General features: G+C 42.0%; 1 protein-coding gene across 12 annotated transcripts in view; it reads right to left on the reverse strand.

The window, feature by feature from the left end:
* ADGRB2 (adhesion G protein-coupled receptor B2) overlaps window positions 1-25,935 on the reverse strand; it is a 695,259-nt gene that overhangs the window by 346,191 nt on the left and 323,133 nt on the right. The gene's annotated exons all lie outside the window — the stretch shown is intronic.

The raw sequence follows: 25,935 nt of genomic DNA on the forward strand, positions 1-25,935 counted from the left end.
TTGAACGGGAGCCGATTCTCCATCCAGCCTCCTCTCATTCTCTTGGCAGGGCCTGGCATACAACTAGATGAGATTGGAGTGGGGCGTGGCGGGAAGGGGGGTTGGGCCAGAGCTGCCAAAGTTAACTTTTCCAATTAAAAATGTGATGATTGATTGCTCAGACCGCCTAGCAACCAATCACCAGCTTGTTAATAGGAAAAGTTAACGTTGGCAGCTCCCACTCCCCTGTCCAGTGCTGTGCTCCGCTGTAAGTCTCTCTGCATCCGAAATTAGTAAAAGTGTCATTCATTGGTTTTCTTTTTTTTTTTTTTAATATATTTAATATAGTATTAAAATGTTTACTTAACAAGGCAGTAATGATGTGTACAGTGCCTAAAGTAGCCAATCATATTTTATCCCTATTTTATTTATTACAGTCAGATCAATGAAATATGCTGCATGTCAATATTGTTAAAGTTGTTGTTAATATTTATTTTTGTAACCTAATTCTACATAAAACCCAGTGCAGGGGTTGGGTGGGGCAACTGGTGGGTAGTAACTCTTAAGGCCTGGCTAGTAGCTCAGGACTTGAAATTTTGAGCCCTGGTTATAAGCAAACGTTTTAACTGTCATGAATGGCTTTCATTCAGGACATCTTGCTTACTATTTTGATCTGTGATTGGCTACAGCTCATCACATGGCACAGGGTGCCAGATACCATGTGAAGCCATTCATGACTGTTTGTTTACATGTAATCATGTGATCACTACAATTGGTCATAGAGATCACAGGATACCATCAGGTACCAGGCACTGTGATCCGTTGTGCCCACTGGACACAGCGATCATGGGATTGCGATGTTGTGCACTTCAGGGGCTGCGCCAGAGTGCATATGTTGTAGTGCCTGCAGCTGCTGCCTGCTTGCAATAAATGTACTGTGGGCAGACGCCAAGTGTTTAACCATCATGCTGCTAACCTTAGTAAATAGATAGTAGAGTATATTATATTTAATTGTTTTAAACTTTTTTTGTTCATGTTTTCATCAGTAGCTTCCTGGTTTCTGGCCTAGGCCAAAATTATGTCATTCATCTCAGAAGTCTTCAAGGGCATTTTTTTTCTTTCCTCCTGGGACCCTCCTGTGATGATTAAGCAGAGGAGTGTAAAACAAGTTTGCTGACTTGCCTAGAGCTGTACGTGCATGTCCTGTACCCATTTTTATTGGATTTTCAATAAAGACTTGGATTTTTAAGTTGGAAGTGCCGCCATCTCTTCTTTCTTTGTGCATGTGTATTTGGATGTGGACCAGGCGGGCACCCAGCACCACACGGCAGTATAGGATCATGGGGGATTACCTTATGAGCGGTGTACCCTCTTCATCTCACACCGTCCTGCCTGCATGCTTGAGCTCAGGAAGTAAATGCTATATGAATTATATGCCATGGCTAGAAATGCTATCGTAGTGTTTTTCAAAGTGATTTCCCATTAAAAAAAAACATGGAGACATAAATGGATGGGTGAGTTTGCTTTGCATATTAAAAATGAATTAAACAGTGTTATCAGTTTGTAATGCTCACATACAGCTTAGTCCCATTTTAATGTTTTTCTGCTCAGGCATTGTTAGTAAAACCCTATAGCATAACACAATTTTCCTATTCTGAGCATCTCCTCCTATGTTAGCGCACTTACATACATGGTCATAAGAGGTCTAAATTTCAATAATCCTGAAGTGCATCTGATCTCAAAAAGTGAATATGTGATATGTTATAGGTGACATTCTATGATCCTAGGCACTCCTGTGCATTTAACCTCATAGTTCAATTTTAACCTTATCGGTCCACAGAACTTGTTTCCAAAATGCATCAGGCTTGTCTATATGTTCATTTGAAAAGTTCAAACGCTGATTTTTGTGGTGAGGACGTAGAAGAGGTTTTTTTCTGATGACTCTTCCATGAAGACCCTATTTGTACAAGTATCTCTTTATAGTCGAATAGTGTACCACAACTCCAGTGTCTGCCAGATCTTTCTGGAGGGATCGTGCAGTCAAACGTGGGTTTTGAATTGTTTTTCTCACAATCCTGCGAGCTGTTCTGTCTGATATTGTTCTTGGTCTTCCAGATCTTGCTTTAACTTCCACTGTTCCTGATGACTGCCATTTCTTAATTACATTCCGAACAGAGGATATTGACATCTGAAAACGCTTTGCTATCTTCTTATAGCCTTCTCCAGCTTTGTGAGCGTCAACTATTTTCAGTTTCAGTTTTCTAGACAACTGCTTAGACGATCCCATGGTGCTGATTGTTGGGGCAAGGTCAGATGAGTCTGGGCATTTAAAACCTTTGAGATTGACATCACCTGGTCTTCCCAGATGATGATTGAGAACAATCCATGACACTGGCAGGTCTCAGCCTTGCAAAGGGGCAGTGCATGCTATAAATTCTGCAGGGTGCCCAAACTTTTGCAGACGCCATTTTTTTGTTTTCTGTAATTTTGAAAGTGTCAATGATGGAAATAAAATCTAACTTTTGTTGACATATTATAAGAATGTCTAATCTGTAATTTGATGCCTTTTGGAGATTTTTTCATCTTTCCTTGGCTTCTTTATACACATTAACCTTCTTAGCGGTATTCCCGAGTGTGACTCGGGGTAAGATTTTTGAGCCAAAAGCGGTAACCCCGAGCCACACTCGGGGTAGCGCTAGGAAGCTCGCTGGATCCTGGTGGAGGTTTCACTTACCTTTTCTCCAGGATCCAGCGATGTATGAGAGCGGTGTCCGGCGGCGGATGTTCCTCTCGATCGTCTGTAAGCCCCGGCTTCCGTCTCCGGCGACGTGACGTCCGCCGGGGGGTGGAACCGGCGGCAAATTCAAAAAGTATAAACACCAAACACACTGATACACTGTAATCCTATTGGATTACATTCCCAAAATATAATAAAGTGACCTTTTTTTGCCCCCCAGTGCTTTCTCCATTGCACTTCCTGCATTATTTCCATACTTTGTATCTGGATTATTGCAGAGCGACCATGGCCTCAAGCAAGCGCGCCGCAACATCAAAAGTGATGTATGACCTGCTGGGCGATAGCGACAGCGATCCTGAATCGCACGGAGAGTGGAGTGACAGCGATTCATGGGAAAGCTCATCATCCGACGAAAGTGAGTTTAGTGATGATGATGTGCCGAGCGATGTGCGTACTTGGTGCGTGATCGACTGTGGTACGGAGCACGTAGCGCCCCCAAGGTTCCCGTATACCGGAACGCCTGGTCTCAAAGTTGATGTTGAGGAGGATAACCCCTTGGCGTGTCTGCAGCTTTTTTTGACTGATGAGGTCATCGAAAAAATTGTTGTGGAGACCAACCGGTACCAGCAACAACAAGCCGCAGCACATCGGCGGTTTTCCAGGAGCAGGATGTGGGAACCCGTTACCAGTGCGGACATCTGGAGATTCCTGGGCCTTATTATTCTGCAGGGAGTGGTGGGGAAACCCCTGCAGAAGTGGTATTGGACCACAAACAAATTATTGGCCACTCCTTTTTTTGGAACCATTATGTCGGAGTACAAATTTTCCCTTATAATGCGATTTTTGCACTTTGCCAACAATGAGGATTTTGATGAAACATCTCATCCGGCTCCGAAGCTGAAAAAGATCTGGGACATTTATCAATTAATTTTGAAAAACTTCCAGCGGTCCTATGTCCCAGAAAGAGACATTTGCATTGACGAAAGTCTTATGGCATATAAAGGGAGACTTAGATGGATACAATATATTGCGTCCAAGCGAGCACGCTTTGGAATAAAATCCTTTATGCTGTGTGAATCCAGATCTGGCTATATTTGGAACTCAGTCCTATATACCGGAAGAGGAACTAAGTTCAACCCAAGGTTCAGCAGCTATGGGATGGCAACTGCTTCTGTTCTGACGCTGATAGAGCCTCTGCTGGATCAGGGGTATTGTGTCACTACAGACAATTTTTATACCTCCCAAGAACTGTTTGAGTTCCTCCTACAGCATAAGACGGATGCTTATGGGACCGTCAGAGCAAACCGGCGTGACATGCCCCCCAGCTTTGCCAACAAAAAACTCAAGCCTGGAGAGTTAGTTGCCTGGCAGAAAGGCAAAATGTTGGCACTTAGATGGCGCGACAAAAAAGATGTCTGCCTGATGAGCACCATCCATAACACCGCCACTGTCATGGTCCATACAAAAGGGGGAAAAGATGTGCTGAAACCGCAACTGGCCCTGGATTACAATAACACCATGGGAGGTGTGGACAGAGCTGACCAGGCCATGACTTTCTATCCAGCAATGCGGAAACAGCAGAAGAAATACTATAAAAAATATTTCAGACACCTCCTGGAGCAGTGTTTATGGAATGCCTTCATTCTGCTGAAAAAGAAAAGTGAGCGGCCTATGATCCATGCGGACTTTGTGTGGAAAATTGCGGAGCTGATTTTTCTCAGGCACCAGACACCAACTGTAAGTCGATCCGGACGCCGTGCTGCTGGTGTCGTGAACCCCGAACGACTGACCGGTCGTCATTTTATGGACCTCATTCCGCCGTCGGAGAAGAAGACTGCACCCACAAGAATGTGTGTGGTGTGCTGTTCCAAGCACGACGACACCGGGCGGAAAATAAGAAAGGAAACACGGTACTACTGTCCAGACTGTGATGTTGGACTTTGCGCTGTACCCTGTTTCAAAATTTTCCACACCCGGGATGTTTATTGAAGCAGTATGAAGAGTAATATTGCATCCTTTTTGGGAATAAAAAAAATATATTGCATCCTTGTTTGACAAAAAAAAATGTCAGTGTTTTTGATTACATGATTTACTATCATTTATTGAATAAAAAGTGTTATTTTTTGGAAAAAAAAAAGTGTTATTATTATATTATTATTTTATAGTTATTTATTATATTATAATTTAGGATTTTGTGTTTCAAACTTTATCATACTCGGGATGTTATAAAGAAGAACACACGGTAAAAAGAAATCATTAGTAAATAGTTGGTTTGGGATGCTCATTCTCCAGAATTGCAAGCAAAATAATGGTACCGCTTTCAGCACCTAAAATCCGAAAGAATCTTACCGCCAGGGAGGTTAATGCAAATTTTTACCTGGGGTGCCCAAACTTTCGAAAACCACTGTAATTACAAAATTAGCACATGTATCATCACTGAACAACTCTTTATCCATGCCTCCGTTTATGATATCCATGGTGCATATAACACCTACAGATGTTCAATTTATTGGTCAAATGCAAAATGTTCCAGGATATGTGAATAATGTTTAAGTTTGTTGCTGAGATACAACTAAAGACTTTATGCCCATAGTAATGTATAATTGCTTGTGTAGCACCCTCCTAGGTAGGTGCTAGAGAGAGAGAGTATAGTTTTGGATCTTTTCTGCTTACCAGAATGATTGCCAGGTAAACCTATATTGTTCTCTGCCTACCAGAGAGCAGGATCTGTTAGTGACGTCTGCTCATGGTGCTCAGGTGTAGCTCAGTTTGTCTGAAGTGTTTCCCACTGGTCCAATAGGGAGGCATATTCGATAGTGGGAGAAAACCTGATAAATGAGTACACATTAGTACAGCCCTGGTGATTGGCATACGAAAATGACTCAGTGCATGCTGGGATACTGTATAAATGCCAAGGGCACATGTGCACGGGGTCTTTCAGCTGGAGAGAGGAGTCCCAGAGAGAGGGGGCCGCTGCCCCTCCTCTGTTGAAGTTGCCATGAGGCCTCAGGTGGTCCACCTGAGGGCCTGAGAGTTAGAGAGGAACTGAGCAGAGCTCACTGGAAGGGAGACACTGGAAAGGATCTGATTCTGCATACAGTGAAAATAATGTTGTTCATCAAGTCTGTTTCTGGAGAGAGAGCAAGAAGACTTAACCCCTTCCATACAAGTAGCAGCATGGTTAAAGCAGGTTAAAGCAGTGTGACTGCTTCCACAAGTAACCTGGTGGGGCCAAGTGAGAGTCCTTATTAACTGTAAAAAGTTCAAGTTGGAGTATCCCATTATTCCCTTCTCCCATCCAAGTTCAACAATAAATGCCAAAAAAAACCCCTGGTTTGTTTATTGAGTAACAAGCCATTGGGAGTAAGGATGGATGTGTGAACTATCCCTAAGTGACTGCAGGTAATCAGAAGAGGTCAAAGAAGTCCTCATACAGCAAGCCCTATGGGTACAGTGCTACACTTGTAAATAATTACATTACCTGCTAGAGGATCCAAGCCTCTGACGAAGTGGGGCAGCCCGCAACAAGCGTTGGCCAACACATGGGATCTTAAGGCTCTAAGACAGACCTATATGGCCGTCGCATGTGCGAACATGTTTTTAATATATAGCTTTTAACTACTTTGATATGTAATAAAATTTCCAGAATCTTTTTATTTTTTGGAGTTGGAGTTTAATAATACCCTAGAATGTACATTTGAGGTCCCACATATTTTTATGGTTTTTGTATAGTTACACAATAGGGATGGTACCTTATAGGGGAAGATTCAATTAAACACTCAGCCCCCACACCCCACAATTCTATTTCTACCAAGATGCTTGTCTATACACACAGAGATGCAGTGTCGAACAAGGCATGTCAATTCTCATGAACGTAGTAGCAGCGGTAAAGTTTTAGACTCATCCAAGGTTTGGTGGCAGTCTGCTATCATTGTTCTGGAATAAAGGGTGAACGTTAATTTAAGGGATGAAAACATATGCTCAAGTAGCTTTGATGAGATACCTGAGCAATAACCCCCTCTAGTTCTCTACGCTTTAGATATTGGCTGAACTTTACAGATTTTTTTTATAGCTGTCAGAGCTGCAAAGAAGCCATTATGGAGTCTAAAACACTGATGGGAAGACAGTTCCCTCTTGATATTAGACCTAACGGTCCATTAAGTACATGTACCTAGTATATGGTATGGCTTAAAGTCTTTTTCCAAGTATTCTGTTTATCTTTGACAGATTTTAATTGCTGGTAAGGAAAAAAAATAATAATATGTCCAACAGTGCTGGAGCTAATTTTAGGAATAGTAGGCCTGTGCCTATAAGTGGTAAAGACATAGGGGTGGATTTTCCCTGAGTAGCTGTGAAGCCAAGTATTTTTTCATACTTAGTAAAAATACATTATTGACTGACAAGCTTATGTAAACATTACCACTATATACTAAGAAAGGTTTCAACCTTGCAAAACAAGAAAATGTTCTGTCTAAAAAGGGTGATCCTAGGAGAGGGCAACTATTTTGGCATCCTAAAATTGGGTGCCTGCAGGCCATATTGATCAAAATCAAGCTCTGGTGGCCCAATATCCCCTTATTTGTTGTGGTGTGTTATGTTGCCCTATTATATTTACGGTATATCTATAGTGCTTATGTTGCTAAGCTTTTAGCCAGTTGTCTTGTTTTACATGCAGTTGTGCAGTCAGCTTTGGTTAAGGACTTAAGCACTCGAAAACAACATATAACTAGCATCTACACATTTTCTCGCCTTGCTTTATAACCTTTGGATACAGACAGAATTATGGGTAGAATGTTTTGTACACATTTTAATATGATCGCAATACATTTCTTTGAATTGGTAACCCTAAACATAGAAAAGATTAGCCCTTGGTTTTTGGTTGAGGTTTAGCAGTTCTAGAACCAGTGGTCATTTAATCCTTATTAGTAACATTTTGTTGCATTATGATGAGCACAGGTACCCATGCATAGCACTATAATGAAAATAAAACAATTAAGTTGCTTTAGTGTTAACTGGGTGAAAATTGTTGCTTATATGGCTATCACAAGACTGCCAATATCAATTAGGCTCATGGTGGAAGCAGCTGGGTACTGAACAGCTGTTTAACAAAAAATACAATACATGCACTTTTTTTTATAAGTTCGCAGCCATCTTCACCACAGCCTGACAACTCATATACTAAACTGCAAGGTCACCCGGCTTGCCAGACAGACTAGTCACATGACACTCTCAGACACAACCAATTACTAATCCTCCTACCCTCACCATTTCCAACGAAAACATAAAAGTGCAGAAAAGCAGATGAACTCTAGTGATACCCCCTTGAGACATATGACCAGCATATTTAGCAGGCTAAACAACTAGACAACTGGCTTTCTGTATGAACAGTTTAAAACATAATTCCATCTTTGAGTAGGCTTTTAGAAATAAGAGCAGCAACTCCAGGAACTCAGCCACTTTCTAAAATTCACTGGCTTACTATGATAAAGTAATTGCAAAGTCTAATGGTTTCCCCATTAAAATAACAAACATAATATACTTACCTCCTCTGTCCAGTTGGTTTTGCATAAGGCAGCCCAGATCCTCCTCTTCTCGGGTCCCTGGATGGAGCTTCTGGCTCTTCCCTTCTGTTGAGTGCCCCCACAGCAAGCAGCTTGCTATGGGGGCACCCAAGCCGAGCTTCAGCTCCCTGTATCCATTCAGACATGGAGCTTGCCATTTGGCCCTGCCCCCTCTCTCTCCTGATAGACTAACTGAGTTTGAGTGACAGCAGCGGGAGCCAATGGCACTGCTGGTGTGTCTCAACCTATCTGGAGAGAGAGTCCCAGATGGCATACTTCCCTATTGTTTGTGTATTGGGAGAGAATGTGGATTGTGCCTGTCTCATTGTTAAATGTTAATGACCTCACATTGTTCTGTCTGCCTTAAGATACGCTTATTATGGGATGGATGTATATGTGTATGCAGATTTGCTGCTAAGGGGAAAGGGGAATTGTCCCACAGTGTATATCTTTGTGTACACTGTATGAGAGTATAAAACTCTGTTTTCATTGGATTGTGAATGTCAGGGCCTGTTTTTAACAAGGTCCACCTGGGCGGTAATCTTGTGGGGGAAAACTGTATAAAAGTATGTTTCTTGTTCAATAAAGTTGAGTTATACTTCACCCTCAATCTAGAGTCCTGTCTCTCATTGGGGTAAATATGCTACAAGGGATTGCTATGTCCTTCATACTCCATTGGATAATCACTAAGCTCTTATAAGAGCGTTTGTAAGAGCTTGTTCCTGTTCCTGCTGCACTCTCTGGGGAAAGAGAGGTTCACCCACTGGAACCTGGAGCCTTGTCTTAGGTCCAGGGTGGGTAGGAGACGGGGAGACCCTAACCAAACTGCGGGGTCTGAGGTGTTTATGGTGTCTGGTGGAGTGCTTTGAGCCCTCGGGAAGCACTAGGAGCATCTGTCAACGGAGGCACCCAGTTGGAGTGCCGGTTGATCCGCTACAGTTCCGCTTTCTCATAAAGCAGCCACTCTGCTTGCCCTCTCCACTGTCTATTCACAAAGGTTTTTTTATTTTGAGAATGGGCTCACATAATCTTAAGCACTTGGTGATTGGGCAAAAGGAGAGGAGGGGTGGGCAGAGTGAAAGTATAGAGATATAGAGGCGCTCAGTAAAATGTAAATCAAAGACAAATGCCCACGAGGTGGTGGCACCTTCTTGGACTTAACCCATAGTAAGCCAACACATTTTAGAAAGTGGCTAAATTCCTGGAGTATTTTAATTTTTGCAAATATACTCTGGTCTGTAAATCACATGCCCAAACACCTTTCCTCCTCCATTATCATCAATAGTATTGTTGCTTAAAGTAGAGCTATATGATGACGATATATCTTCAACATTTTTGGTGTTTTTTTGCATTTTTATTTTATTATTGTTTGTCTGAACTTTTCTCATTATACTTCATATTGTTGTATTTGTTCTTCACTTACCCCATTGGTCAGTTATCAATCTAGATATTCACACTAACCATAACTGCCTCTAGAGGCATCACCTCCCCACTGGTAACATCTCCTGGCTACTGAGTGGGGTTTGGAAGAGGACACAGTTGTTGTTCCTATTGGGGGTGCCGGAGCCCGAGAATCATCCTAAATGCAACTCAGGGAAGGTTCTTTGGCACTATATAGCATGATGCCACTGGAAGTTGCATATATACCATGCTGCTGCCCTATAGTTATTGTGCTAAATATATAATTTATGTTGAACATGTACCTCTACCAGTGTATGAACACCACTATGTTTTCATGTTTTGATACTGTCCAATTCCTGCACTCTTTGAATGTTTGTAAGCTTTTACTTACCTTGTTTGAAATTAATAAAAACTAATTGAACACAAAGTAGAACTATAGGCAAAACTTTTTTTTCGTTCTGGATAGAGTAAGGGGGGGGGTAATAACTCCTGTAAGAATTTTGTTACACCATCTATATCCCATTGCACAGATTTCCCCTCACTTCCTGTTCCATAGCCGCCAAACAGGAAGTGAGTGGAAATCCCTGCAAATTAAGGGGATTCCTTGGGCCCCCAGGTCACCAGAACTAGTGTCCCTATTGGAAGATTTCCCCTCTATTACTTTTCTGGAGCCAACTCAAAATTTGGGTTTTTCTTTTACTTTCATTTTTAATTCTTTAACGGGACACAGACAGCAATAAAAACTTTTGTGGTATTTTAATCCCTCTCCGCTCTATCCAAAACTAAAAAAAAAATTGCCTATAAATTGTATATACTTTAATATACAGCATAAAGCTTAGACAGTGTGTGAAATGTGAATGATGCGATATCTTATAGCAACCCACCAGGTTTGGACATTGAGATGATCAGGAGGATCTACAGTTAGTGATTCTTGTATGATAAGGAATGGGTTTTGGAAAAGCGAAATGTGTAAAAGGGAGCAGTGCTGGAAACACACTCTGTTTGAGCAGTGCTCAACAAAAGCAGATAATTTGTAATTTGAAAATAGATATGACAATAAAATTACATTGACAGGAGAACCACAGAGCCCCACAATGCATTCTCTAAAGCCCACAGTGAAATACAAGGCTGGGTTTAGGATGCAAGATATCAGTTTTTCCTTAGCCACATGCAGTGACACTCTTTTACACTGAATAATATGGAACATCAGATGATTTCTCTATCAGATAACCTGTGGCTACATTTCACCACAGCGTGATTAGAGAATTTTCTTTCTCGGGGCAGCTGCCATGCTCATCACAGCTCTTGAAAATGTATATTCTGAGATTGAAAAGTATTAATATGAATGACATGTTATTTGTACTCACTCAATACTGGCTGATGTGATTAACCTTCATTTCATTTCCAAGACCTTATTATACAAGCAAGTTAATCTGCGGCTCTGTGCATACACTCTCTAACTTTAACCCTTGACTTCCATGTGCTGAATACATGCATTACATAATTAATTAAATAAATTTAGTTAGCTTTTGACACTAAATATAGCATGAAGCTTAATTAACCACTAAATTCACATACAACTATTGCTGTATATGTTTAGTCCTATTCATTATTTTTTACATTTAAAGTATTACCATTGAGGGCCTTTTGATCCTCTTGGCAAAGAGAGCCTTGACTGATGGGGCATGGCCAGAAAAGAACAGCCCTTGGGGGGGGAGTCATTGTGTGAGCTGGTCGCAGTAGATTGGATCAGCAGGACGGGGTCGGGCCTGAGCTCACTGAAAGTTATTCCCCCCATGGAATGTTGGGTTTTTTGGATTCAACACGTGGATGAATGAGCTGACCACCCCCCACCCCTTTTTTGATGGTCTGTCACAGCTTTAGCAGCAGTTTTTTTTACCTTGCCAGCATTAAAACTTGGTGATGGGCTATGCTCTTGATTGGAAGTTGGTGACGGTGTTAGTCTGTCCAGCACCTATGGTAAGGACAGGCCCTATTTGGAATTGTATTGTTACACATGCTCACTGTACAACTGTGAACGGCACTGGTTTAAAGTATTAGCATGTTCTGGGTTGGAAATTAAATAAAGCTGTGGCCTTGCCCTTTCCAACTCAATTGTTTGTAAGTGTGATGTTTTTGTACTGGGGAGGGGGCAAGGGAGTTTCATATGTTAAAGATGGTTTTCCTAGGTGTATGGGGCCTCAACAGTCATATGTACAACTATCAATATAATGCAGTGCTTTGCAGGGTACATAAAACTATTCAAGTAGGTTCCTGCCTCAAAAAGAGCTTATGGTCTAATACCTGTACCACTCTCATGTAAAGACCCGTACGCATTCTACCCCTACCCGAATCCTAATATACCTGAACGTGTGAATAATATGGAGCCACGCGCAGCTTTCTTGCACATTTTTTCAAACTTACCTTGGAGCTTACCATGTTCCAGCGATGGCAACTTAGCCCTCTCTTCTGTCGTTGCAGCTCCCATCTTCTTTATAGCTTATTTTGCACTTGTCACCTTCTTTCTTTAGTGACTGGGCTGCCAGAGAAGATGCAAATCCTGTGCAAGCCTAATGGAGTTGCTTTATTCTGGCACTCAGCTACAGGGATCTTACAGGGAGTAAAAAAAAAAATTGCTAGTACAGTAAAGTCGTTAGCAAAAGTTTTTCGGCAGAATAGACAACAGACATACAGGGGTTGATTTACTAAAACTGGAGAGTGCAGAATCTGGGGCAGCTGTGTATGGTGGATAATAAAAAGTAGATTGGCGCTAAAACTTACAATTGATATGAATATTAGTGCAATAATTAAAAACACATCCGTGTAAATCAAATTGCAAAAAAGTGCATAACATGCAGAAAAAGGTGATGAACAACTCCCAACATGTGAAAAAGTCAATATAATCACTAAAATCAGGTAACTAAAAATAGAAAGTCCAACAAAAAAGTCCATATATAAGTAAATCAGAGAAGTAAAAAAAAGAAAAAATATCTAATAATCCAAAAAAAACGTGAATAATAATGTCCAGTTTAAAGGTGTCATCAATGTGGAATCCCAACAAATAACATCCATCATCGAGTGCAATGGCCGCTCACCTTAATTTTTGAATGATAAAGCGTTTATCATACGTAATAATCTCATTCGTGAGGCTCATTCCGTGGCAACATGAATCAGAAGAGTTGGAAATGTAGATGCATAACCATGCATAGCAATCATAATGGCTCCTTGGCAGTTGACTCATGAAATGATAAATGGAAGCTCCATAGTGTAAAATGTAAAAGACGCTTTATTGTAAAAACATAAAGAACTTACATTTGAGGTTAAAAAATATAGGTGCGGGTAATCTAGATAGGACAGAGGGGTCCCCACACTAAGCAGCATGAAAATCAACAAACTTCCGGTCTCAGGCGTAGACTGGAAGTGACGTCACCCAGCTCCTCCCGATGCGTTGCGTTACAATACACGTGACATTATCAAGGGTATGTATGTATGGTGGCCATTCAGTTTCAAATTATGTTTTGACAATAAAAACCTGGAAGCTGATTCTATGCAAAGATGCACCAGATTTTGCACTCGCCAGTTTTAGTAAATCAACCCCACAATGTTTGCCAAAAACTCTGTCTACTAAAACTAGAGTACTGTATATAACAGCAACAAAAGTGCGCTGCTCATTCTTAACAAACAAAAACAAAAACATCCTTTCAGGCCAATTTGTATTCTGCTACATATTTTTGGTAAAAAAAATTGCAATAAGTGTATTTTGATTGGTTTGCACAAAAGTGTCTACAAGCTAGGGAAAAGATTTATGTAATTTTTGTTATTATTATTATTTTTTTTTTACTAGTAATGGCGGCGATCTGCAATTTTTAGTGATACCACAACATTGCGGCGGACAGATTGGACCCCTAACTGACATTTTTTACGCTTTTGGGGGATCAGTGACATTACTACAGTAATTAGTGCTAAAAATATGCACTGTTACTGTAATAGTGACATTGGCAAGGAAGGGGTTAACACAGTGGGTGATCAAGGGGTTAAATGTAAGCCTAGGGGAGTGATTACTAACTGTGGGGGCGATGGACTTTTGAAATGACCATAGAGACCTGTGATCCTATATACTGTACAAGGTGTTTACAACAGCTGTCCTTCTCTCTCAGCGGGGAGCGATAGCGGGTGGCCGGAGGCAATCACGGCCGCCGGCCCCGTGCATCGGCATTCCCACTCCCGAGTGGGGGCGGGAGCGCGCCTCTGGTGGCGCAAGCTTCCCTCCTAGCACCAGGCGCGCAACCGACATAGTCCTACATCGGTTTGCGCAGGAAGTCCTGCCTGCCGTAGTAAAACTGCGGCAGGCGGTCCGGAACTGGTTAATAAGGATTGAAATGAGCTGAAGTTGGGATAGAGAGTTTACAACCACTTTATAGTGGTTGTAAATTCTCACATATGCCTAGTAATGTGATGGACCTCAGGTGATACACAGATATGAAATAAAATCCTCCTACATAAGTTGTACCTGTCTATATGCAGTCTTCTCTGCTTGTCTGAGCTGTCAGAAATAAGGGGGCGGGGATAAAGTCACACTCTGCAGAGCTCAATGAGAAGAACCCTGAGAGCTTATTGGAGGGAAGGGACTCACCCCCCTTCACACAACAAACAGGAACAGAGCTGAGGCTGTCAATCAGCTGAAGCTCCCTCCCTTGCCACTTTTTTTCTCTTGGTGTCAGGAAAACTTGTCAAACGTGACTCAAGCTGATAGCAGAGGAATGGGGCAGCAGACAGAAAAGACACTTAGTTCTCTGCATAGAGACAAGTACACACCTATAGAGGGATATGTTTTGTTCATATTTCTTATGTGAGGTTTACAACCGCTTTAAATTAAAACATATCCCCCTAAAACCTTAACAAAAAGTTAACCTAAGCCTTAACTGAATTCCTAACAAAAAAGTAACCCCTGAGCAGAATATATACATTATCAATCCCCAACATCAGCTGTTCCTAATGCTTGCATTTCTTAGATGAAAAGTACTAGTGCCGAGATGATGCCACCAATCTGAGCTGCAATACAAGAATGCTAAATCCTATTCTCAGTATATACACAGAGAGTTTAAAATCAAAAGCCAGAGATCTAGTTACTCTCTCTATCTGTCCTGGTGACCACTGTCACCTGGATAGAAAGAAATGGAAAATCCCAATTTTTTAGCCCAAAACATTACTAGAGGGAAAATATTCCTGGGTGTTTAGCCCCGCTGTATAGGATCCCAGTGTTTTGGTGCAGGCAAAGGCATAGGCACACCATCCAGTCTGTAAAACTCTATGAAAAGCTGCTACAGCTGGATAGGGCTGGACAGTGCACTGAGTGGTACTAACATCTAGGGTAGTATGCACCCAATGGACAGATGCCTGTAATGCAGACTGCTTGTGTCCCTGGCATTTGTCCCCAGGCACATACTGCACTGTCCAGTCCTATCCAGCTGCAGCAGCTTTCAGCCTTTTTTAGAGATTTACAGGCTACCAGCAGTGGGGCTGGATGGTGTGTCTGTGCCTTTTGCTGACACCAGGATTCCATGCAGTGGGGCTAAACGCCAAGTGTGCATGAAACCTAACATTTCTGCTCAAGGTAGTAAAAAACACTGCAGCAAACAACACAGCTGTTGCCAACACACATGCTTGGCTCCAAAGCAGGTTTCTATTGAACTCAAAGGCATAAACTGTTAAGAGTACTGAAAGAAAACGAGTGCTGGGTCAGTGGAAGAGTCAACTTCTGTCTATGGCCAACTTTATAGAAGTCACTTGTAAGTTTGTGCTCATGTATTTTTGGCTTTCGGTACATCAACTTAGTGCATATTTACAACTACAAGGCATTTAAACCTATTTGTTAAACTATTACAAGGAGAAGTGAGGATGTGCAAAATATAGCGGTTCTAAGAAACCTCAAAAAGCAGACTAACTACTGCTTGCTGAAGCTATAGTATAATCTAGTTAAATCCTTCAAAGGCACATTGCTTAGGTTTATTTCATATGGCACATTTTTTTCGTTGCATTACTGAACAACCAGCCTTGTTGAGGCACTCAATTGGACAAAAGTTACCTAAAGTCTGACTGTTGCTGTTTTGAAAATTTTCTAACCTGGCCCACTTCCTCCCATTATCTGAGTGCACAGAGTGTAAGGTCATACAGCACGTCAGGCTTAATGTGACTTCTGACCTTCCAACTAAAGTGCAACACTTGCAGATACTGAAGGTAAGCCTCTCACAGAGATCATAGTGCTCTCCTTGATAGTGCCTTCATCTACTTTTCCCTCTAGAAGGACAGAGCCAGCTGTCAGCATACATTTTAGGGGTTGAGAAGCTGGCTCAGAGCTGACTAATGGCGCTTTTCAACTGCTCGCTTTTGTGCTTTTCCACTGCTGGTACCGCATGGTGTGGTGTAGGAACGGTTCGGTACGGTACGGCGGCGCTTTTCCACTGCATGGAACCGAACGGTACGGCTCTCAAAAACAGTACCACCTCGATTGTGGTTCCAAGAGGTACCATACCCTGTACCATATCCCACAATCCTTTGCATGCAGTCACTACTAGCCACTGATTGGTCAGAGAATCCCACCCACCCCGTTATTATCCCACCCACTTAACTTTTGTACTACTTTAGTGGAAAAGCAAACCATACCGTACCGTACTGAACCGTTCCAACACCGTACCATGCAGTACCAGCAGTGGAAAAGCAAACCGGGCCAAGCAGGGCCAAGCAGTAGAGCCGAGCTGGTACTTGCAGTGGAAAAGTGCCATAACACAGCCCATAGATGATTCTATTTTTTTCATTCAACCAGCATTGGATTGAGGTATTGTATTCTGACAGCAGACAACGCTGATCAAGTGGCAAAAATTCAACAAGGAGGGGTTGTACAGAAGTTGGTCGATAGATCAACTTCTGTACAACCACTGTCCCCATACATTGATCAAAATACAGCCAATCCCTGCTAAAGCAGTTGACTTTCGATTCATGTATGGCCAAGTTTAATCATGTGAATCCTGTTCAGTTCTCCGAGAGTAAATTCTTCCTTCTGCCTGCAACAAGCTGATGACATCATTGCAGCCTACGAAAAGTTACTTGACTGGGCCTCAAGGATGTCCCTAAATAATATAATCACAGCTTTTGAAATATACTGTTGCTTTATATTTTGTTATACAAGTTTTTTTTGTAGATGTGTGGAATTACTGATTACTAAGTTCCACTTCTAAATACTTTGCCGCCTTCCAACTGCACAACTAAATAAAGCCTAACTATAACTATTATATTATTAATTGACACTCTTTTTTTGTTTATAGCGCGTGATCAAAAAATCGCACAGGTGATCAAATACCGCCAAAAGAAAGCTCTGTTTGTGGGAAAAAAAGGACGCCAAATTCGTTTAGGTACAGCGTCGCACGACCGCGCAATTGTCCGTTAAAGTCACGCAGTGCCGAATCGCAAAATACCCCCTGGTCAGGAAGGGGGTAAAATCTTCCGGGGCTTAAGTGGTTAAAAATGTCCCCTTCCCCCTCCTCCTAGGTATCCTGCCTAAGCTGTATAAAAAAGATGTGCGTCCTTACCTTTTTTCAAACTACTCCAGTCCACTCATATGATCCTGCAGGTCTATACAAGAGTGTGCTCAAAAACAGCTGTGAATTTCCGGGAGCCGTGACATCACTCATGGTCTCCTTTGGCCCAGCCGTTGTCAGCGCTACCTTCCCTCCCCTGCAGCAGCCGCTCAGTGATACAGGGAAGCCAGAGCTACAGGATCACGTGACCAGACCAGGTGGATTAAAAATAGGTAAGTACACACATCTTTTCTATAGAGGCTAGACAGAAAAGGTTGGAGGAGGAGAAGGGAATTTTTTTTTTTCTAGTTTACCAATGATTTTTAAAGCAGCATAAGAAAAAAATTGGAACATATACAGATATTGCATATAACTGATGTAGCAGGATTCCCAGCCGTTTTGCTGGATATGGGTCCCCCTTAGTCGCCGGGTGCAGCAAAAGTACCTTTGTGCATGCTTCTCCAAGTGTGAGTACTGAGACAATGACCAGTCCAGTATCTTTGGGTTTTTATATTTATTGAGAACTTGGATAGGAGAAGGGATGAGTGGGATACTCCTTTGGCTCAACTATGCACAATTTACAGGGGACAAATGAAAAAATACCTGTTGGCGATGACATGAGGCTGGCTCGATGCCGGTCAACGCCGGTTAACGCTGGTTAACGATGGCCTGCTGCCTGTTAACACTGAACTGACTTCTGATCACCTCTTTGTGACCCAAAGTCCTTTTGAAGCTGCCTTAGGCACTCCTTGCTGAGGTAGCTACTTTATCACTGCTGCACTGCTGAACACTTGCATGCTTCAGGGCCTACACCGGCACCCTCTTTCACACACTTATCTTCAGGGCTTAGACTCTGGCACCCCCTTTTCTAAACCTTCTCTACTGGTTAGCTGGCTCACGGATCCCTCTGACCTTCTTACCCCCTGGGCAGTTTACAGTACTCACGACACTGCTTCCTGGAAACCCCTGCTCAGCAGCTCCACTTGGTCCACAGCACACTGGATCCCTCTCTGCAGCTCAGCTCAACCCTCTGTCCTTTAGGCCGACCACCCAGGATCCTTCCTCATGCTGACAGGAGGAGAGACAGCCGTCACCCTCCTCCCGGGACTCTGCTCCCTGTCAAAGACGCTGCGTCATGTGTTCCCCTCAGACTAATACCCTCTCCTAGGGTGCTTTGCGGCAGATTCTGCCCTCTGGGATAGATGCAAGCCCTGGCGTGCTATTGGTTAGATTTCCTACACTGTCCAATAGGAATCCCCCATTGGACACAGTGAGGAGACTCCCCAACACAACAGACACCCTGGAAACACATGACAGCTTGACTGAACAATTAGGCCCCCCTGATAACGTCTCTTATGGTTTTCCTAGCACCTACCTAGGAGGGTGCTACACTGATATCAGTCTGGTACAAATATAGCACACATACTAAAGGACATACATAATATTGGCCATATCCCTACGGGGGAGTAGCAACCTGAATCAAATAGACATTTTTGTAACTATTTGGCCATAATGAGAGGCAAATATAAAACTGTGCTATATAAGTGAGAGAAAACATAATATAAAATAAATAAAGGTACAAAGTGCAATATCTTATTATTGCAGGTATGATGCTATCCATTCTTTTACAAACCTACATATCCGTATGCAGGCCAATATTCCCATTTTCTATTATAGTCAGGCATAGAATCCATGGGAACATTTTAAGAATAATTATAGTTAGGCTTTTCTTCCACTTTAACCACTTGCCGACCGCCGCACGACTATCTACGTCGGCGGTCAGCCCCTCACAGGCAAACTAACGTAGGGCTACGTTGTTTGCTTGTGAGGGTCTAGGGAGCGAGCGCGCGCCCCCCGGGGCGCGCTCCCGCTCCCGAGTGGTCACGGACCCCCCCGCGCGTGTGACCAGCGGACCCGATGTCCGCCGGTCACTCGGCGATCGGCGGGGGAGAGGGAGAATGTCAGGCAGCTTGTGTAAACAAACTGCCTGTCATTCTCCTCGCTGCAAAGACACTGATAAAACGGATCTGGTATGTAGATCCGTTGATCAGTGTCCTTACAGCTAGAGCTACAGCCAATCACAGTAGAAACCACGCCCCTAGGGACACACACAGCCCCTCCCTTCCAAATAAAGTTAACCCCTTCACTACCAGTGTATTTTTACAGTAACAGTGCATATGTATAGCACTGATTACTGTAGAAATGTCACTGGTAACCCCAAAAGTGTCAAAAATGTCAGTCAAGGGTCCGATCTGTCCGCCGCAATGTCGCAGTACCGCAAAAAAAATCGCAGATCGCCGCCATTACGCGTTAAAAAAAAAAACAACAAAAATGACAAAAATCTTTCCCTTTGTTAGTAAACGCGATAACTTTTGCGCAAACCAATCAAAATACGCTTTTTGCGATTTTTTTTACCAAACATAGGTAGCATAAAATAAATTGGCCGAAAATTTTTAAAAATTTTGATTTTTACATTTTTTTTGGGGGGAATTTCATATAAAAAAATGTGAAAAATATTGCTATTTTTGCAAAATTGACGCTCTTTTTTTGTTTATAGCGCGTGATCAAAAAATCGCACAGGTGATCAAATACCACCAAAAGAAAGCTCTGTTTGTGGGAAAAAAAGGACGTCAAATTCGTTTAGGTACAGCGTCGCACGACCGCGCAATTGTGCGTTAAATTCACGCAGTGCCGAATCGCAAAATACCCCCTGGTCGGAATGGGGGTAAAATCTTCCGGGGCTTAAGTGGTTAAAAGCGATGTTTCAGCATTTTCTATAATAAAGACACTGAAAGAGACATTGTAGCATGATGTTTTTCAAGAAGTGGAATTAAAAAAAAAAAGTATTTATATAATATAATTGGGCATATAATAAAGCACTACATCCTTATATATTTTGAGGTTCACAGGCAACATTTCATTTATACATGTCTAAGCTGTAAACAACTTTACATTTAAAAATTGAATATTTTTCTTAGTCAAACATACATGATGCTTAGTTGAACAATAGAAGCTCAAGGACAATTCATATAAAGCTCACACAACAGCAACAACAAGTTAAAGTATATCTCTAACCATCACACAGGTGATGAAAAACGTTTCCACATCAACCCCACCAGCAAGAGTTCTGCACATAATTAGGCTGATTTACTAAAAGAGTTGAGAATTTTTCAGCCAATTGTAGATGTGTCCACTTTGAATACAAACTTATGTTAAGATTAAATTAATAAGCAAGAATTTGCTTTTTATATGACTGGATAATCAAAGTGAGTCTTCACTAATTTTATTAAGTGAAGGTTCCAAACCTCTTTAGTAAATCAGCCTGAATGTTTATATATGTTCTGCCACAACAGGCTGTTCTTTGCCTACCACCTTTTTAGTCTTGCTACTAACTCCAGTCTCTTTTATCATGCCATTTCTCTTGCATCTGCAAAAAATATGGTGCCCTTTTGTGCTATAGTGAGTCACATTACTTTGGATTGTAGTGTAGTGGAATACAAATTCTTTTGTGTCCCCCTTTGTTCATAGTTCAGAGACCCAACAGTTCTTTTTAGAACTACCTTTTTGTGTGTGTTAACAACTACAGTAGTTTCTGCTTAGCTGCTGCGCCCCACTTGCAGTTTTTCTCTTATTTATTTATTTACTTATTTATTTTGCTTTTTTATTTTACCTTTAGCCTTTTCTTTTTATTTTTGGTTAAAATGGGTTGTGGTTAGTGTTTCTGGATTTTTTAAGGAGATATACTGAGGAATTGAAGGGAGCAGCTGTCCTAATCCATCTGGCGGCACTGCACCACAGGCAAAAACCCATTCCATCCCCAGGGCTCGTCCACAGAGGTCTGCAGTCAAGGCCGGATTTCCCAATAGGCACTGTAGGTATGTGCCTACAAGTGCCCTTCCTAGAGGGGTGCCCATCTGTATGGGTTTTTTTCTTTTTAAACCGTTGTCCAGGGCCAGTGCCAGCAGTATAAGACAGCTTTGACAGCTGTTAGGATGCCAGGATGGGCCAGCCACCTAAAAAGAACAAACTGCGGCCACCGGTGACAGTGAGAGAGGAACACAAGCCATGGATAGTGATTCCTCCCCCAGCAGCTGATTGGGCACTCACTCCTATTTGGAACATCCCGAGGCAGAGTCTGCTGCTAGGCTCGCATTTTGATTGGCCAACACTCAGGGAGGGGTGTGGTAGGCCTCAGAAGTAAGGAGACCCAGAGAGCAAGCCGAGGGAGGGGAGTGTGCTGTGTAGCTTTGCGTTGGGTTTCCAGGATTCCCCTCTCTGTGGGGATTTGTGGTCTCTGGGCATGCAGCGTTTTGGCAGTTTTTGAGATAGCAACTAAAATGGTGAGTTGTGACAAAGTGGGGATTAGTGATACAACCCCTCTTGTGTTCGGCCTGGAACACACACTGCATGGCCTGATATACCAAGCAGCAGGAGGAAGAGGGAGATTTGCTTGGCCTGATATACCAAGCAGCAGGAGGAAGAGGGAGATTTGCTTCTATTTCTGGGCCAGCAGGAAGCTTTGTCAACTGCCTCCATCCCATGTGTGAGGAGAAAAATAAGCAGGGTGATATGGGTGCTGGTGGCAGGGAGGAGGAGATGGTCAAACCTAGGCTTCAAGGGGACATTTTACCCCTCCCCTGTTTTGGTTGTTGCACATTGGTAGGGTGAGATTGTTGAGGACAGTGTAATGGTCTTCTGCTTCAGACAATTTGTGGCAAATGGGCTTGCTCCAATATCTGCTCAAGAGCCTCAGGATTTGAATCCTTAAAGAGAGGGAACACTATTGGTTCACCACCTTTTTAGATCCCTGATAACAGGATAAAATGGCCAATCAACTACCACCATCCCAGAGGTAGCCCAAAATGTGGCACTTCGAGGAGGTTCTGTGTAAGACATCTTTTTCACATTTCCTGATGCTGGCAGAATCCCTTCTGATGACCAACCTGCCTCTTATGACAATGAGAGCAGCTGTGATTTTGAGAATTGTTTTTTACCACAATATCGGGGCCTGCCTGCAGGCAGTGCTCAATGACAGTGCCTGAACAACATGACTGCTCACTACATTAGGTACAAGGTTGTTGCCATTTCCATTGGGGACCCTATAGACTACTTGGTGTCCAGGCTAGGTAAGATGCAGGAGCTTGCACAATGTGCGCTGGGGCTTCTAGCTTTCCCTGCAGCCAGCATGCAGTCTGAAAGGGTCTTCAGGGCAGTTGGAGGTTTTGCTTTTAAGAGGCAAATTTACCTGCCCCCTGACAGTGTCACTGTCAAATTACCATTGGCTACAAAGTCCCTGCTGCTGATACTAGAAACTAAATGTTTAAGTCACATTGGCCAAAAAAAAAAAAAACTCCTGCCAGCCCTACCTGCCTATTCAAGTTCTCCACCACTATAGATGTGCTACATAATGTTTCTGCAGCATAACATAAGCTGAAAAAATGTTTTAATGTTTGCTGTAGCCAGGATATGTTTGGGTTGCATCTCAGAGTTTGAAGTCAATTGCAGTGTTACGTCATGGTAAAGGTGACACACAATGCTTCCACAGCTTAACCTTAAGAAAAGAAACATTTAAGTTCTGAAACGTGAAGCCAACCCCTAACTGCACCCTCCCGATGTGTGATGTCACTTCTGGTTCCGGCTGCTGCTTTCCACAGTGGTTACAACTCTAGTTGCACCTGTTATAGTTCAATTTACCTTCATTATAGTCTTTTTGAGTGCCAGTTAGTGGATCATTGACTGTTCATTAATTCGATTCATGTTTCATTTAGTTGCATTGCCTTAATACATTTATTTAATTTGCCTCCAAGTTGCACACAGGTGAAAACAGCTTTTACTCTGCAATCAAGTGTGTCAAAGAGAATTGAGCAGTTAAGAGAGTCATGGTAGAACAGAGGACCCACCATCACCAGTGGCTCTTGTGTGGGTACACACTGCATATCTAAAGGTAAAACAATTTTTTTTGTTGGTAATCTGGGTCTCAATAGGGAGGTTTCCCTTCCCTTCTTCCCGTAAAGACATAACAGGAGGAGGGAATATATCTTTTCAATGTGAGCAAAATCCCTTCTTAGGCTCAGCTCACACCTACGTGTTTTTTTAATGCTTTTTGCAGAAATGCACTACAGTACATTTAAAACATTTAACATGGTTATCATGGGACATATTTACTTCTCTGCTTTTTTCAGGCGCTACATTTTTGGGAAAGAGTTAGGGACTTTTTTTTTTAAAAGCAAAACGGTGCGTTTTTTGGTTCAATAGACTTCAATGGAGAAGCAGAAAAGCATTTAGTGCGTTTTTGCAGCAATTTTATCACAATTTTGCCGCAATTTGCATTTCGATTTTTTAGCCAACAACAAATTGGGCAAGAAAAAAATCATAAAAAATGCAGAACGCATTAAAAAAATGTGTTAAAAATGCGTGTGCAAAAACGAAAAATGCACTGCAAAAAGCACTGCAGAAACAAATGAAAAGCAAACTGCATAGGCGTGAACAACTAACTGCCATAGACAACTATCACCTGGAAAAATGTCCCAGTCAGAAAAATTCCCCTCTATTCCTGTTCTAATTGAAACTCGAAATTTTAGATTTACCCTCACCTTTTGAAATAGTAAATCTCCCTAACAAAGACACAGACAGGAATAAAAAAAAAACAACCCATGTTATATATGTACTTTGAAGGGAAGGTTAAAAAAAGGTGGAGATGCTAAAGGTGAATTGGATGGTGTAGAATTTGGTAAATTATAATACAAGCAGTACTCATCACTGTTTTATAATTATTACTGCAGATGTAGAAATCATGAATATTCATCTTATTTCAGGTTTGTTTTTGTACAAGCACTCTTATAGTTCATTATTGCAATCAAACGATTCATTACTGACGCTTAGTTATATGTGGCAGCATTATTAGCATAACCAATGTTACAGCTATTCTCCAAAAATAAAAAAGTAGAAAAATGTAAAGCGCTGAAGTAGCAGCAATCATTCTGGTCCTATGAACTTTTTAGGGAACTATCAGCCTTTAACAGCATTCAGATCAGAGATTCTCAAATCCAGGTACAAGTACCATTGTCAGTACTTCTGACAGGTTCAAGAGGTACTATTGACTGTTCATTTTAACCTGGATAATCATTTAAGTTTTATCAAATATAAATATTATAGAAATTAACTCAAGCACCTTTGTTTAGTTATGAAAAGCACAAGTAGTTGGATTGGACTTGTGTTTTTGGGCAGATGCTTTCTTTTAAGTGCATTCTGCTTGCACTTGAGATCAGTTTGAGATGACCTTGAGAGTATTCACAGTTCATTTACAGGTGCTTTTAACCTCAAAGTAAATAACTAGGCAGCACTACATTCATACAAATTGTGCAAACGAGCAAACAAATGTAATATGCATATTGTGCAAATAAAATGCAAATTGAGTGACACATAAAAAATACAATTTCCTTCATATTTATGGACATAGACAACATTCAGGTACTTTTAACCTGTAGTTGACCTCCTTCTGACCTGCAGTTGATCTGCTTTTAAGCTGCATTCAATTTACGTTTGCATTCCCATTGACTTGTAAAGGGAGAGAAGCAGTTGTGATGTAAATAAAGGTCTGTCAGCACAAGCCCCTTAAGTAATTATGTAAGGACAGCAATAAGGTCCCTATAGCTGTTTTTTTTTTTTTTAAGTCCAGTCTCCGGAGCATGTAGAATACGTCAAGTAGGAAACAGGGGTTTTCATCTACTACTTCTCCCCATTAGTGTGGGTGAGCCACAATCGCCTGTTTAGCTGCTAGGGATCGCCATTTCTCCTTTTGAACAGGTTGTTCTGTATCACATGAATGCAGCTATGCTCTGTGCACTAGAGAAGGCCAGTGGAGGACTACCTTGTCCTCTGCAATGGGCTTTAGGAACTATCTTGGGGAAGCCAGTGCCTACAATAGTGCATTATAATCCTGCAAGATTTGGGTGGCCATTTTAGTGGGGCTGCATAAGGGAATTCCAGTAAGGCGACTGGCACATAGATATAGACAATATTATGTGCAGCCTGCCATTTTGAATAGGTTCTGGGTTGCCTCTCTGTCTGGCGGAGTGAGTCATTGCCCCACTGCATACCTTAGTAGACACAAGAATGAAGCAGTTCTGTAGGGAGAATGTGTGAGTTTGCTCTTGACTAGACTTTTCCCTTTTGTGGGTTTTCCCTGCTAGGGTTTGAAAACATCATCAAAGACTTTGTTCTGGACTTCAAGATCAGATAAGTAGGGGAATGTCTCATTCCTGAGGAAGGATTTTTTAGCAGCCCAGCGTCCCCTTTTTGTGGAGTTGGGAAAGCAACACTTTGCGGTGTTATGTGGGAATGTTACAAACATGTGGTGTTTTATCACCATTAGTTTAAAATTTAGTAAAGAAGCTTTCCACTATTAACCAACTTATACTTTTGCCACACATGGTTTGGGAATTAGGCCTCGGTAGGCCATGGTACAGCCTATATGTATTATCCAGAAGATGGAAAAATGGCAAACAACTAGTTTGAGACAGGTGGTGGACAGGTGACAGTAGGCTACTTTGGTGGCATGGTCAGAGAAGTTCCTTTTGGCACTCTCTTGGACAACCGGGATACTGCAAGATGGTCCCCAGTCATGATGAAGGACCCCACCCGGTGCCAGGCCTGAAATTACGTAAGACTAAAAGCTTTGCTT

The sequence above is a fragment of the Pelophylax lessonae genome (genome assembly GCF_965119305.1).
Source record: "Pelophylax lessonae genome assembly, chromosome: 2".
Lineage (NCBI taxonomy): Eukaryota > Metazoa > Chordata > Amphibia > Anura > Ranidae > Pelophylax > Pelophylax lessonae.